Source organism: Chenopodium album, chromosome 19 (assembly GCF_948465745.1).
Source record: "Chenopodium album chromosome 19, dcCheAlbu1.1, whole genome shotgun sequence".
In the NCBI taxonomy this organism is placed as follows: domain Eukaryota; kingdom Viridiplantae; phylum Streptophyta; class Magnoliopsida; order Caryophyllales; family Amaranthaceae; genus Chenopodium; species Chenopodium album.
The window spans coordinates 30,059,336-30,075,115 of record NC_137852.1 but is presented as its reverse complement, the minus strand read 5'-3'; the positions used below and the strand labels follow the sequence as shown (position 1 = coordinate 30,075,115).

Sequence of the window (15,780 nt, the reverse complement as noted above, 5' to 3'; positions counted from 1 at the left end):
AAAAAAAAGAACATACGTTAAAGAACATACGTCAAAGAACATAAGTTAAAGAATATACGTCAAAGAACATAAGTTAAAGAATATACGTTAAAGAACATACGTTAAAGAACTTATTACCTCAAAGAACATAGGAGCCATCTTTCCCAAAAAAAAAAAATTAAAAAATACGAGCCAAATTTAAAGAACATACGAATCAAAAAGAACATATTTTGTATCATTGAAAAACATGTTATCAAACATATATACTACGTATGTATGTTTGTCAAACACAAACATGTTCTTTTATCAAACACAAGATGTTCTTTTTCAAACACTAGTATGCATGTTCTTTTTCAAACACTAGCATGTTCTTTTTCCAACGCTAGTATGTTCTTTTTTTTCCCCATATTCTGTAAAATATACCTAATGTTCTTTCCGGGTGCACCATGCGCATGGTGCACCCGGGTGCACTATACTATTTTCACATTCAAACAAGTATAATATTACAAACTTCATTTGCTTCATTTTCTCTCTCCTCTTTTACCAATTTTATTTTCTCTATTGTCTTTCACTAATATCATTTTCTCTCTCCTTTTTTTTTTTTTTTTTTTAAAAAAAAAACATTATTTTTCAATTTTCTCTCTCTTCTTTCATGGAGATCAATGTAAGTAATTCATACTTTTAATGATAGTTAGTCAATCAATTTTGATAATGCTTTGTCTTGCGATTATAATTGTACCATTATAATGTTTTGATTTCATAATTTTTGTTGTTTTGATTTTAATTTTGATAATGCTCTGCTTTTGGTATTGTTATCGTTGTTATTAGTTGATTAATAATCTATGTTGTATTGTTCTTCTGATTTGATTGTTATTTATTTTTGTTTGTATTTTTTTTTTATTGTAATGTTATTATTTGATAGTTGTTTTTCCAGTTTTCTGAGTTTCATATGAGTATCTATTGTTTTTTTAATTTTGCTAATCGATTATTTTTACCGATTTTGTGCGTCGTATAAAAATAATATTAGTTTAAATATTGATCACTTCTATAATAATAAATGTTCACTTCTATAACAATAAATGTTCATTTATGTTTAATGTATTTTTTTTATAAAGTAAACTACTTGTATTTGTTTATTGTAGTTGTGTTAGAATATATATGTTTTTTTAATTTTGCTAATTGATTATTTTACCAATTTTGTGCGTCGTATAAAAATAATCTTAGTTAAATAATGATCACTTCTGTAATAGTAAATGTTCATTTATGTTTAATGTATTTTTCTATAACTTAAACTACTTGTATATGTTTATTGTAGTTGTATTAGAATATATATGTTGTACATGTGAATTTCAATTATTTTCATTGTTTTGTAAACACTCATATACATTTTAAGTGAATATATTTTAATATTTGCTCTGACATAATAATGTTCATTTATGTAATTATAAATGTTGATCATATATTTATTTGTGATTATGGAATTATATGTTGGACATGTGACTTTTAATGATTATCACTATTTTGTAGTTTCAGAAATAATGTTCAGTTATGTAACGATTGATGATCATTTTTATTTTTACATATGGTAATCTAACTGTACTTGACCAAATGCACCATTATAATTGAACATTATTGCTAATGTATTTGTTTATTTATTACATGTTACATTATTGCAATGGGAAAAAGAGGATATTATTATTTTTGAAGAAGCAAGTAAGTCTGAATTGTGGGGAAACAATTTAAATCTGCTGAAGATGTTTTTGAAATGTGTTCAAATTCCAATTATGTGATCAAGCCAATCAATGATCAAGTTGCTTCTAGTGCTCAAAAGATCAAGTGCTCAAATTCCTCTCATTAGCTTCCAAAAATATACAAATTCCTATATGATCAAGTGACTCCTAATATTTATAAGAATACCTTTAACCTTTTGTTATGAAGTACTATTCTTCTTTATCTCAAAAAAAAAAAAAAAAAAAAAAGAAAGAAAGAAAAAGGATACTATTCTTCTTATTGAAATATTAATTTTTTTATTCATCTATAAGTGAATATTTTAGTATTTGAAACTAATTATTTAGTTTCTATAAGTGATCATTAAGTTTTTGTAAAGATTCATTTAGCTTTTGTGAATGATCAAAACTGATAAACATAATAATTTACATAAATCTCGTAATTTTCATATAAAATTGTAGGAATTATTCTGTAAACAAATAATATCTATCAAACTTTAAACGTAAAAAATTAAAAGGAAAAATTGCTCCCATAAATCCCAACTTTGCCTCGTCCGCCGAAAATAATCCCAACTTTCGTTTATTATCTATTGCACCGAACTTTGGGGGGTATTAATTTTCGTTGCACCCAACTTACCTGCAACCGGCTAATCCGGTCAACATTTGTGTGTTACATTGTTTTTGGACACGTGTCACTACATGAATGGTCAAATTAAAAAAAACTTTAAAAAAAAACAAAACTTAAAAAAAAACAAAATTAAAAAAAAAAAAAGAAAACCCAGCCACCCCTTAACGGCAGCCACCCCTTAACGGCAGCCACCGTTAATGGCAGTGGGGAAGGGGGCGGAAACGACGGGGAAGGGAGGTCGGATTCGGGTCGGAAATGAAGGCGAAGGGGGCGAAAATGACAGGGAGGGGGAAACGGCGAAAATGAAGGGGAAGGGGAAGAGGAATAGGGTCGGAAAACGGCGGGGGAGAGGGGAGTGACGGAGGAAATAGGGGTAGGGGAGGGGTTTTCGGGGGTGGGGAAAGGGAAAGGGGGAGTTTTGAGGGAAGGGGGAGGGTTGAGCGGCGGTTTCCGGGAGTGAGGGAGGGGTTTTCGGGGGTGGGGGAATGGTTTTCGGGGGTGGGGGAAGGGAAAGGCTGGGTTTCGAGGTAGGGGGAAGGTTGGGCGGTGGTTTCCGGCAACAGGGGAGGGGTTTCCGGCAGTAGGGCGGCGGTTTCCGGCAGCGTGGTGTGGGTGGGGGTGTGGTGTGTATGTGGTGGCTGGCTGCTGGTATGGGGTGGTTTGTTGGGTTTTTATTTTTTTTTTATTTTTTTTTTGTTTTATTTTTTTTTTAAAAAAAAAATTTAAGCCAATCATACGCTGACACGTGGCTAGGTGACCTGCTACATCAGGTTAGATGACCTGTTGGGTGCAACGAAAATTAATACCCCCTAAAGTTGGGTGCAATAGATAATAATCAAAAGTAGGGATTAATTTGGGCGGACGAGGCAAAGTTGGGATTTATGGGAGCAATTTTTCCAAATTAAAAATCAAACAACATAGAGTAATTATGTTAACAAATAATGTCTATAAATTTATCAAATAGCTAAGGACATATATCTATCCATAAGTGGACATATTATATTATGCCTTTGCAAATCTTTTTGCAGCTATTCTATTATTCGTTTTTAGACTCATGATTTATCTTCAATAGCATTAGTTGAGCAGTGTATTGCATCCTCAACCTTCCGATTTGGCCAACCTGTTAATGAAAACAATTGTTATTAAACTAAACATTAAGTGCTATATAATTGAACATTATGTGCTACAAAATTGAACACTAAATAATATAACTTGTTTATTAAATTTTGCTCAAAACGTTAGCTTCAAAGGCACAAACCTAGATTTCTAACTTATTGTTCTCTTGTTGCCCAGTTTTTGAAGAAATTTTAAAGTTGAATTGTTGGTTTATATATACTTCCTTTATGTTATGATAAGAATGTATAAGTATACTAAGCGTTATATTCATCAACATTTAGTTATATATATTTGAACATACTTTTTTATTATGTATGAATATGTGTCTTGAGTTTGTTCCAAAAAAAAAAAGTGTGTCTTGAGTTGTAGGTATATCATCTCCTTTTCGTTAAAATGGTTTAAAAATTACAATCCAGCTTTGTTTGTTATGAACTTTTATAAATGTTCATATATGTATGGTGAAATGCTCATTATATTTAAAAATAATGAACATATTAATAAATGTAAAAGCACAAATATAAACTATTAAATGCACATTTAAATGTATGGTATTTCAAGTTTTGTATGGATTCATAATATTTTATACAAATCATTGGTACATATTAACATGTAATTATAGGTAAACATGATGTGTAAATAATTTCATTATATGGAAATGAAAATATAGTGCTTTGAAATTGTTCATTTTACCTATGCATCCGAGATATTATTTTTTCCACTGTAACACTCGACGCTTGTATATCTTTAAAGTGTTGGACTACAATAAGACATTTTTGTTCATGGACTTTTTTTTTGCATTTTTGTTTTTTTTTTTTTTTTTTTTGCATTTTTTCTAATATACTGTAGAGGTGGTTTATCATATCACTGTTTTACATTATATATTATTTATTAATAATTTTTTTAAAGAAATATTTGTAAATTTAAAAAGTTTGAGTAAATAAATACTTACATTTGTGAAGAATAGTTGTTTTTCTTCTATGAAATAGATTACTCTGAATTGAAATTAAAGCACAATCACAAGCAAATTCTCAAAAAAATTAGGATTTGTATTTATAAATTAATTTTTTTGCTATAAACATGAACATCAATACCTACTCTTTTGATTTCCGCTTTTTTTTGGTGAACTTTGCTTCAGTTGTTTGATTTCGTTAGTTTTTAATGTCTGCCATTGTTGAAGTTTTAGAGCTTAAGATGAGAGAGAAAATGGAGAGGGGAAATGAAGAGAGATTGAGATGAAATGTCATTTTTTTTTTTGTGGGGTAGGAGAGGTTACTGACAGCTTTTTAAATTAGATAGTGGTTGTATTGTGAGGAGTAGTGATACGCTGCGTTTTGTAGGGGGTGTAGGGATAATTCCCTACCATAGGGTCTAGCCATAAATAATTATTACACCATTACTAAACATTTTTTTTTTTGAGAAAGTTGAAAGTTGAGAAGATTAGGAGTTTTGGCAAAAATTAGTGAAAGGAATAGTGATGTGCCAAATTTGCCCTTGAAATTTCCCTTGCTTTTACCGACTCATCTTTCTTTTTCCCCCTTTTCCTGCTCCACTTCCATTTGCTTTCTCTTTCTTTTGCATCAAGCCATCAACCTTAGCTTTCTCACTCTATCTCTCCTTTTTCTCCCTCAATTTCAAAGCAGCAACAATGGCAAGCACCAAAGTCCAGAGGATTAAGACCCACCTTATTGTTAATTTATTTCTCAACTCTCCATTCAGTTTTTCTTTTACCATTTTTCTTGCTCCGGCGTTCAACCCTGCTCAGTCTTTCTTTTTACCATTTTTCCTGCTACAGCGTTCATTCCTACTCCAGCGTTCATTCTCCATGGAAGCGGTTTACTATCATAATTTGATTATCGTCAATTCTTTTTTTTTTTCCTTGCTTTGAGTAATAATTGTGTTGAGCAGATTTGAAGTGGGTACTTGCGGCGGAATAATGACATGTATCTGCTGTATTATCCGCGGTCGATTTTAGATTTGTTGTCAAGGAGATAAAGTAAATTGGTATTCAGATCCATGCATGTAGTTCTTCATCTTCTTCGATAAGGATGAATAGTGATGATGAAGAAATTGATGAAGAAGATGAATATCACATTTTCCATCCCCTCCATTGATGCAGTTTGTGAGGTAATTTATTTTTAAATTATTGACTTTTGCGTCTCTTTTCCATGCAAACCTTGATCGTCTTTCAAGTTTTCTAACAAAGAATTTTTCTAATGTTTTCTAACTTTGATAATTTGTTATTTGGGAGTTTCTTTGACTGTATTTTCTATTGCTGCTAATTGAGATTATTTTGAAATTGGAGTATCCTACTTTCACCCAATTCACAGATTTTCATGAGATTAGTTGATGGGATCTTTGGGTTTTTTTATTTTGGTTCTGAAATTCTGTATTTGGGATAATTTTTAGGAAGGGTTGTGATTGATTTATTTAATTTGGAAGATTTTAGGGTTTAAGTTGCTTTTTTAAAGGTCTAAGCTCCATCCATCACTCTCAATGTCTAAGCTCCATCTTCACCTCTCTTTATAATTTTTTTATTTTTTTTATTTATTCCTAATTTTCTCTCTCTTTGCTCATAAAAACATCCCAATTAGTCGTTGAATCTGCATGCAACTAGGGGTTGAGTGTTTTGTTAGCAACTAGCCTCTTGGCTCGTGCAATGCATGGGTTATTCATATAAAATTGTATTGAGAGATAAGTGAGGAAATATCAGTAAGTCATTATAGGGTATAAGAAATTAAAATTTTGGAACTTTAATCGAAAAAGAGGCTTAAATAGCAGGTGGAAGGGCTAAAATTAAAGAGAGAATAGGAAAAGGTTGAATTAAAGGGGAGAGATGACGATGAAGAGATGAAGTGTGCATGAAAGATGAAGTATAAGTTTAACACTAGTAGAAAATACTAAATGGCAAGCGGTTCAAACCCCCTAATGGCAAGCGGTTTTGAACCGCATGCTATTGGGGGGCTTGCCATTAGCCTTTTAAATGGCAAGCGGTTCAGATTCGCTTGCCATTTGTAGAGAATGGGAAGCGGTTTTGGCGCCAAACCGCTTCCCATTACGCCTTAAAATTTTTTTTTTTTTTTTTTTGGTTTTTTTCAGTTAAATCGATCCATAAACAAAACATATGTATTAACAACATTATTTTTCGTTAATCAATCCTGTAATTTTACAAATTTCTGTTTTTAAACAAAAATAAATAAATTAACAAAAAAATAAATTAATAAACAAACACCTGTTACCACCACCACCAGCCCACACCACCAGCCACTACCTCTTACTTCTTTAACCCGTACCTTGCCACCAGAACCACCTTCACCCACCTAACCCACCCACCAACATACGCGTACCCAGCCACCAGAACCCCTACCCACCTAACCCGAACCCACCCACCACCCCACACCTCCAGCCTCCCTAACCCACCCACCCTAACCCAGATCTATCACCTAAACGGCTAAACACACCCCAAACAAAACCCACAACCCACCCGCCACAACCGCCTTTATCCTGTATCACCACCACCACCAAGCACCATATAACCCACCACGACCTTAAAAACAAAAACAAAAAAAAACAACCAACCTACCACGACCTCTACCCAAATCAGACCTGGGGCCATGAAAACCTCGATTTTCGCTTGAAACTATGGTTTTAAAGGTCAAATTCGACCATGAAAACTCTAGATCTAGAGTTTTCATAGTCGAATTTGACCCAAAAAACTTGAAAACCACACGCTTGAACCATCGCCTCCTAGAATTGGGGTTTTTGGTTTGAATTTGCTCGAAATTTTACTTGATTTTACTCGATTTTACTTGAGATCCGAGAGAGGAGAGGAGGGAGACAGAGAGTGAGAAAGAGATCGCAAAAAAAAAAAAGTGAGAAACTAATAGAGAAATGAAGAGAATGAGAAAGAGATAGAGGAGAGTGAGAAAGAGGAGATGAGAATAGATAATCGTGAAGGAGGGAGGGGATGAGAGGAGAGAGAAAAGAGAAAAGAGAATATGAGGATGAGAGAGGAGGCGTGAAAGAATGAAGGAGAGGAGGAATGAGGCCCGTATTTAGTTTTAGGGTTTTTTTTGGAATGGCAAGCGGTTTTGGCTTGAACCGCTTGCCATTATACATAATGGCAAGCGGTTATAATGGCAAGCGGTTCAAGCCAAAACCGCTTGCCATTACATATCTGAGGTCTTTTTTTTTGGGTGGGTTTTTCGAAGCGGATTTTAAAAACCGCTTGCCATTTGAGGCTTCCTATTTAATTTTTTCTACTAGTGTAATGAAAGAATTAAAAAAAATGGTGTAATAAAAAATTAATAGTGTAAGATGACATGTGGCACTATGGTTAGAGAAGTGTAATAGATAGGGACATGTGTCTTTCTTAGTTTCTTGGTTATAGTTTTTAAATACTAAAGTATAGAGTATAGATTGGGCTTAGAAATTAAAATGGGCCGAAAGTAACTCTTATCTTAGGGCCTGTTTTTTCACTTTAATTTCAGTTTGATTCTGTAGGGAATATTTCAAACATTATCCCAAACTTGAACCCCACTGTGCTCATACACTTAAGCATGGTGGCGTCCAAAGGGAAGGAAACGAGAGCAAAAGAGTCGCCAACAAGTTTTAAGAACTTGTAAATCGTTCAGGAGGTGAATTAAGGTTACACCCCTTAACGATCCATGAGATCGTCAACTCCAAAAGGTCTTGAACCAAATAGGGTTCGGGGATGAGGGTACGAATCCAATCTAAAAGAGAAAGAACCCGCCCTACAGAATAGGCCTCTACTTTATTCTACTCGTATTCATGTGCGCTTTCTAACTAACATGCAATCATTAGGTTAACCCTAAACCTGTTTAATCTATGTTGGTTGAATATTAATACACAAATAAATCTATTATTGGCGATCACTTGAATTAAAATCATATTAGCCTAAACCAAATTATTAATAATCTTATTAAGCATGATTCCAAGTACAAATTCCCTTTAAACATGCATAAAAGACGTGATCAAGCAATAACAATAATATATAAATCAAGCAACATAATAATAACCATAATAACCATGTTAATAATAAAGCATAATAACAATAGCAAGATCCTAGGCATGATACTAACAAGATTAATAACAAACCCTAGCATGTCGCTAAACAATAAAGATCAAAGCTTTAAACCTAACATGATGCTAACATGATATTAGAAAGAATAAAAGGCACTCTAAACATGATACTAGAAAGCAATAATAACATCCTAACATGATACTAGGAATTAATCAAATCTAAGCGTGCTTTCTACATTGAAAATAAATAGGGAGCAAGCTAATTACTTACTTTGAAGCCTCGTACCTCTTTCTAATAACAAAATACAAGCGTTAGTAAATTTCAAGAAAATAATAAAATCAAATAATTAAATTAAATAATTGAAAGAAAGAGTTAAAAAATTTAAACTGGATTTGGGACCAAACCCTCAGAAATTATCAACCTTTCACGTCTAGGGCGAAGGCAACTTCGAACTTGGCTAGGTGTGTCTAGATCTTGTGAATGCGGAATTGTGTTTGTTAAAACTAGAGAGAGAGAGAGCTTAAAGAGATTGCTACTTAGAATTAATGATTGTTGATAAGAGTTGATGATTGAAAACGGAGGTCCAGGGACCCTATTTATAAGAAAATAGTCCGGAAATAGGTAGAATTTGATAAGAAATAAAACTCCACGTTGTCGCTGCAAAATTAACTTGTCGCTTGGCGACAAGCATTGTCGCGTGGCAACAGGCCTTGTCGCCACACGCGACAAGGCTTGTCGTTTGGCGACAGCTTGGATTTTCACGCGCTTTGATCAACACGGAGTCCACCTAGTGATCAAAATTGATCTGTAGAGTCCGTACGAAGGCTAAAACTGTATACATAAAACAATATTTTATTCCAAGTAAAATTCATAAAAACACCATTATCAATCCTAAGTCCATTAGGATTTAAGAGAACCTTCTAGAGAGTTCTAGAAGACTATAATCAATCCTAATAGCCTTGGGAATGATAATGGACATTTGGCCCTCCTCTAGATCATTGGGCTGCATGTAAAGACCAAATCGAGCCCAATTTAGTATTTTGGCCATAACTTCCTCAATATTCATCGGAATTGGGCTTATAATATATCGTTGGAATGCTCTTTGTGAGCCCCATCCAACTACACTATTATTGGACCCTTATCATGGATCAAACTAAACTAGATTGGCTATTTTCATAAAATAGGGTTGGTTTTCGAAAACAGAAAGAAGGATTTTAATAAAAACTAACCGCAACACTTGAATTTTCACACTTTCACTTCATTCGATAATTTTTCGACGCGAAAGGTATTCATCACTGGGTTTGGTTTTGGGGAGACACAAATGGGTGTCTATAGAACCCCCACTTTGACTGAGTTTGGAGAAACTTATGTTTCGAAAACAAAAGTCAAAGTAACGATAGGGACGGAGAATGATTCAGAACGTTCTGCGATCCCAAATCATTCTTGTAACGCCGATACCTGCAAACTAGCGTTAGTTAAACAGATAAAGAGAGTTAAGAAACGCGTATCTTGCACCGTCGAGCACACGTCTCTAAAGTAACCGTTTTTGTTGCTGTATTTTGTTTTGACGACCTTCCACAAGTTAGAGAACTCCATCCCGCTTGAAGACTGCTACGCTTGTAACTGCCTCCTATTTCCGCTGTGATAATCTTCCGCAAACCAGGGAACACTATCGAAGATTACTTCGCTTGAAACGATCCTCTTCCGCTTTGTGACCATCTTCCACATCTTAGGGAACATGATCGAAGACAACTTCGCTTGAAATCACCTCCTTTTGTTGAAGTTGTGATAATATTATGAAGAAAATTATCGAAGATCAACGCTCGCCGATCTTTAAAGTTCGCTTGAACTTTGCTTCCTCTATGCCAGTACGTCGGCGCTTTTGCTGCTTGTGAACCATTACGTCGGTGCTTCTGCTGTTTATGAACCATTATATCGGTGCCTTCGTAACGAGCCAATGTTTAGGCACTTTAAGCGAAGTGAGACGATCTTTTACCAGGTCGATCACTGAATTTAATCATAATCGAGCCGATCATTAAATCATGTCACATTTCTTAGAGGGGCTAACTGGCGCACCAAGGAACCCAAATTGCTGCATAAGGTCCACATAACCATATTAGGAGGTCCTACGCTCTATCGCTGCACCAGCGCTTGCTGGAAGCATCTGTCGCCGCAATTTCTGCTTGTCGCCGCGCGACAACCTTGTCGTTTGGCGACAGGGTCGAGTTTTTTAAATACCCTCCCTTTCTTCTTCATTTTCCGCTGCTGCTGTTCTGTTTCGCGATTTTGCTCAAAACTTCAAATTACTCGTTCTTGCTCAATTCTCAACCGAATTCACTCAAACTTGTCGCAAATCGAAGCTTATCTCATCTATTTTCCTGATCTATGTAAGTTTAACTCAAACTCAACTTGGTTTTTGCTAAATTATGCGTTCTTTGTTCACGAATTTTTTGAAAATTCAAACATGTTCTTACTTAATTTGCTTCGTTTGTTGAATTCAATGCCTTGAATTTACTTGATTATGCTTGTATATTGCCTTGGGAGTGTTTTGAGACTTGTTTGACTCAATTTGGTGAAGAAATGAGCGATTCAGCATTGTTGGACCTCTCGAGGTCGTGAAGAACAATGTGACCTGTTCTTTGCATTCTTGCTAGTTTTTCTTATACAATTTGTCACAATATTTGTCATAGTATTGCAAGAAATTGTTTGGTTGCTCGAAAATGCTATTTATGCTTGAATTAAATTTATGCTTTGTTTTAGTACTACGTACTCTTTTTTTTTAACATAGTATCATGCGGCTAGGCGGACCTTAGATACTATAAAGCCTTAATTTTTTTTTATTATTTGCATAATATAGCATGGCTAGACGACGCGGCTCTGGTTCTCAGTCGAGAGACACACGCCGAGAGGACGAGCCTGTCGGCGATGGTGAGGACCCTTCTACCAGAGTTGGTCCTCTCCCAGAGTGGGATGAGCAGACACTTTTCTTCGCTCCCGAGCACCATCTTTCGGAGCGAGTACGACGCGAGCTTGAGAGTGGGAGAAACTGTAGTCACGGCTCCGGCAACAACACCATTGGCGCACTTTATGATACATATTTTAGTAGAGACGAGCCATTGCGGCAGCTGTGGGAGTCCTGCGGATTGACTCCTCTTCTTCGGGCTACTCGAGCCATGTACTCCTACGAGGGGAGTGACCTTGTTGTTCGTGCTTTGGTGGAGTTATTTTGGGACACCACCAACATGTTCGGGATGAGATGACGGTCACTCCTGCTGACTCCAGTCTTATTACGGGACTGGAGTTCCGTTCTACTCCTCTGCCATTTGCCGGCGACATCACCGTCTATTCGCCGATAGTTCTAGAGCTATTGGGTCTGATCAGAGGTGAGAGTAGGTCGTTGGTCTACGACCCCTAATGAAATTAATTATTTATAACCTAAACTACCCTAATACAAGTATATGGGTAAGTAAAGGGTCGATCCACGAAGACTAAGTGAATCAATCTATGCTAATTAGACTACTAGGAAGGCTTGTGAGATAGAAAGAGATTCAACTAAACACAACTAAGAACAAACCAACTAAAACTAGGGAAAGTGGAATCCAATTACATCAATGCATTCAACAACATCATAAAATTAGATGAAAATGACCTCGATTAGGAACAATCAACACATTTAACTCACTCTCGCACAATTAAGCATGTTAATTATCCTACTAAACTAATTCACTTTCGTGCAACTAGCCTAGCAAAGGTATGGAAGAATTTAGGGCTCTCAAGCAACTCACTCTCGCACAATTGATTGAAAACACAATTAAGACCATAGAATCAATTAGCTAGAAAGATTCTAATCCATAAAAGCATCATCCATACACAATAATTAAGAAACAATTCCATACTAATCACAATCAATCATTCAATTTATTAACATAACCTTCATCCATTTCCCTAGAACAAAATCTAACCTAACATGATGAACAAAAACATGGAAAACAAGGCAAAATAAGAATAAAAGCAAGAATCAAATAACTAAACTAATTAATCTACTCAAATCAACAAATAAATAAGCAAAAACAATAATAAATGAAAGCAATAAAGGTGAGAGAAAGTTAGGAAGACTCATTGAATAAATGAGAAGAAAAATGCTTCTTCAAAATCTCAAAACTCCATGAAAAATCCAAGCTTTCTCTCTCTAAATTACTCCTAAACTAGAGAGACATAATCCTAATCTAACCCTAAGAGAGAGAAAATAAAGCAACTAAACTAATCTAATCTAGGGTAAATTAAAAATGTTAAGAGTTGTCAAAGTAATAAACCCCTAAAGGGTATTTATATACAAGCTAAATAAAATAAAAGAAAAAAAGAAATAAAACTAATTAAAATAACAAAGCTAAAAATAAAAAGAAAAGAAAAGGAAAAAGAAATTAAAAAGGGGAAAAACAAAGCAAAACCCACCAAAACACAATCAGACCCCAATTCCACGCCACTTTCTTCTTCAATTCGAATCAAGTGGCTGCTCTGCTCCTTGATCTTCATCATTCACCATCATCACCATTCAATCATCGCCATTCATCATCGAATCACAACCATTCAACATCATCGCATCTCATTGAGCATCGATCAAGGCCATTTGATTTTTTAAACACCCTCGTGAGGCGGTTCGATCGAACCGAGGGTGGGTTCGACCGAACTTTGTGTTGTTTCGGCCGAACCATGGTTGTGTTCGCCCACACCTCTAAAAATCAGAAAAACTCGAATGATTCTGATTGTTTTTGCATTTTTAATTCGACCGAACTCTTCAATGGTTTGCCCGAACTCAATTGATTTGCTATTTGCTCTGAATTTGAGGTTGTTGCTGTGCGATTGGGTGGTTTGATGTGGCGCAATTTTTGCTGCTGTAATTGATGTTAGGTGCTTGCGGTTCGTGGCTGATTTGTTGCAGTAAATTGGTGCGGTAGTACGTTAATTGCAGGGGATAATTAGGGTGTTGTTGAGGTTGAATTTGTGGGGTTGCGCGTAAAGGATGCGAGGAGTTTAGGATGGGTGGCTGGCGCGGCTGTGGTCGCAGGTGGAAGCGAGTCTGGTTGGAGGTGTTGTGGTTGCTGTTGGTGGTGTTTGCGTGGGGAAGTAGGGGAAAGTGAGAGATGGATTCATTTTATCAGGCTGGACCTAGGGAGTTTGTTCCTCTGCGGATGTCTATCCACTATCAGAGTACGTACGGCCCAATTGAGGAGATGATTTTGCCAGCTCTGGACGATCAACGTTTCGTCGAGCACTCTATCCCTCGTCACCAGACTCGGGTGAGTTACTCGTTTACTGTCTTTTTTGTATTTATCTTGTATTATTACTGACTTTTGCTTTTTTGACAGTTTTCTCATGAGGTGGTGATGATCATGGCGAGGTGCATAGACGCCTTCCGTAGCCAGCTGGTGAGGATGCAAAACCGGGCTACCTGTCGTGGAGACGACGTTGCTGAGGAGGTAGCTCTTTGTCTTTCCCTTATATCACTCATCTTTTATTTGCTCGGCATCTGACTTGATTTACTTTCGCAGGCACAACCTATTCATTCTCCTCGCACTCGGTCGAGACTCGAGGCTAGGAGAGTGCCGACTAGGTTCGGCTCGAGGCGTCGTCGTACTTCTTTCGGCGGTCGGGGTGGCCGATCCGAGGCTGCTCAAACTGAGGACTCGGGTTCTTCGCTTAAGGATGTCTTTGCTGGGCCGATGGGCCAAGGAGGCGTGACATCGGCTCCTTCGACGGGTGGTGGGACGTATGATGTCGGCTCGTCATCGCAGCAGCCCTTGCAGCCTCAGTCGTTGTCGATTGGTTATCAGGGTGAGCCTAGGTGGACTGGCCTTGAGCGAAGGTTTCCATCGGTTGGCGGGTTAGGAGATGGTGAGGGGCATACTCCCCGGACTACGACGTTCTTTGATATGATGGGCGTACCTTATCATCTACGGCCTCTAGCACCATAGCTTGTACCTGTGCTTATTTATTATTTTTTTATTTTTTATTTTATATTATTGTTTTGACTTTATAGGACTTTGTCCATTGTATTACATGACTCGTATATTGGACATTTCATATGTATATCTTATGCCTGTTTTATCTTTGCATTTTATTTTTCGTTTTATGTGTGTGTGAGTGTGTGCAAAAAATTGTGACTTAATTTTTTGCGCAAAAACTTCCGTCATTTTTATTATTAATGGAGGGTATCCGACTTTCTCCCCCAAAAGAAAAAATGAAAAATAAAATGATTTTGATTAAAAATAAGCTTAAATTTAATTAAGCTAAATTTAATCAAGGGAAAAAAGCAAAAATATATTGGATTTGTGTACGGGGTATTGAATGAAGGCTGAAACATGCAAAATCAAAGTCGAATCTAAGTCAGAAAAACACGGTTTGCATCACGCGTGACTGTCGCTGGCTAAAACGCATTGTCGCCACTTTTTGACTTTGTCGCCACGCGACAGAATTTGTCGCCACGCGACAAGCTTTTCGTTTGGTGACAGGCTTTTCGTTTGCTAACTGTGAATATGTCATCAAGTGGGTCGATTTTGGTGGAAGCTTGAAAAGATGATTGGTTGCAATTCCCAAACTTTTTGCCGTCTTCCTAGCTTGTCAAGGTTGACTTTTTACTATCCTTCTAGAGTGAAGAGATAATACGGGTGATGAGTGACATTTATGGCACTCATTTGATCTCTTTTTGGATGAATTTTATTTCATTTTGTAGCTCTTTTCCTTAGTTTTGCTCTTTATTTCTTTACTTTGTGCTTTTCGTAGTCAGTTTCTTTATTTTGTGCATTTTCTTGTTTATCGTTGTTTTTCTCTATTATTTGTTTCTTTTCATTTGTTTTTAGGTTATGATCGATCATCCAAAGATTTCCGAGCTTCCCTTCAACATTTATCATCACATTGGATGCCTTGTGCTAGCATTTTGAGCTTCAAGTCTAGAGGAACTCGAAAGGCAAGTTTCAAGACCGGTGCACGCATGCGGTGGGGGCATCATCTATGCCTCAAAACCACCAAAATGCCCATATACTTGCTGCCTACTTTGATGTTCATCACCATCACCAAGTTGTTTGCACAAGGATGATCAAGGTCGAAGAAGGGAAAGGAGGAAACCCTCCTAGGTGCGGGCGCACAGGGGGTCTGTGAGGCCGCACAGGAGGCGCGTGCGGGCGCACCCCCCTGGGTTTATCCTCGTGCGCCTCCTCTTCTCCCCTATGTGCGGCCGCACCAGCGTGGGTCTATTTTTCGACGTCATAACCGACTTCTCCCTTGTATATATA

The 15,780-nt window shown here is 36.5% G+C and overlaps 1 long non-coding RNA gene across 1 annotated transcript; it reads left to right on the top strand.

Moving 5' to 3' along the window:
• Positions 1–13,132: 13,132 nt before the first annotated feature.
• Positions 13,133–14,645, top strand: LOC145595525 (uncharacterized). Its single transcript, XR_014102971.1, has 3 exons — positions 13,133–13,788; positions 13,858–13,968; positions 14,083–14,645. It is a non-coding gene; the product is annotated as an uncharacterized LOC145595525 (long non-coding RNA).
• The last annotated feature ends 1,135 nt before the right edge of the window (positions 14,646–15,780 follow it).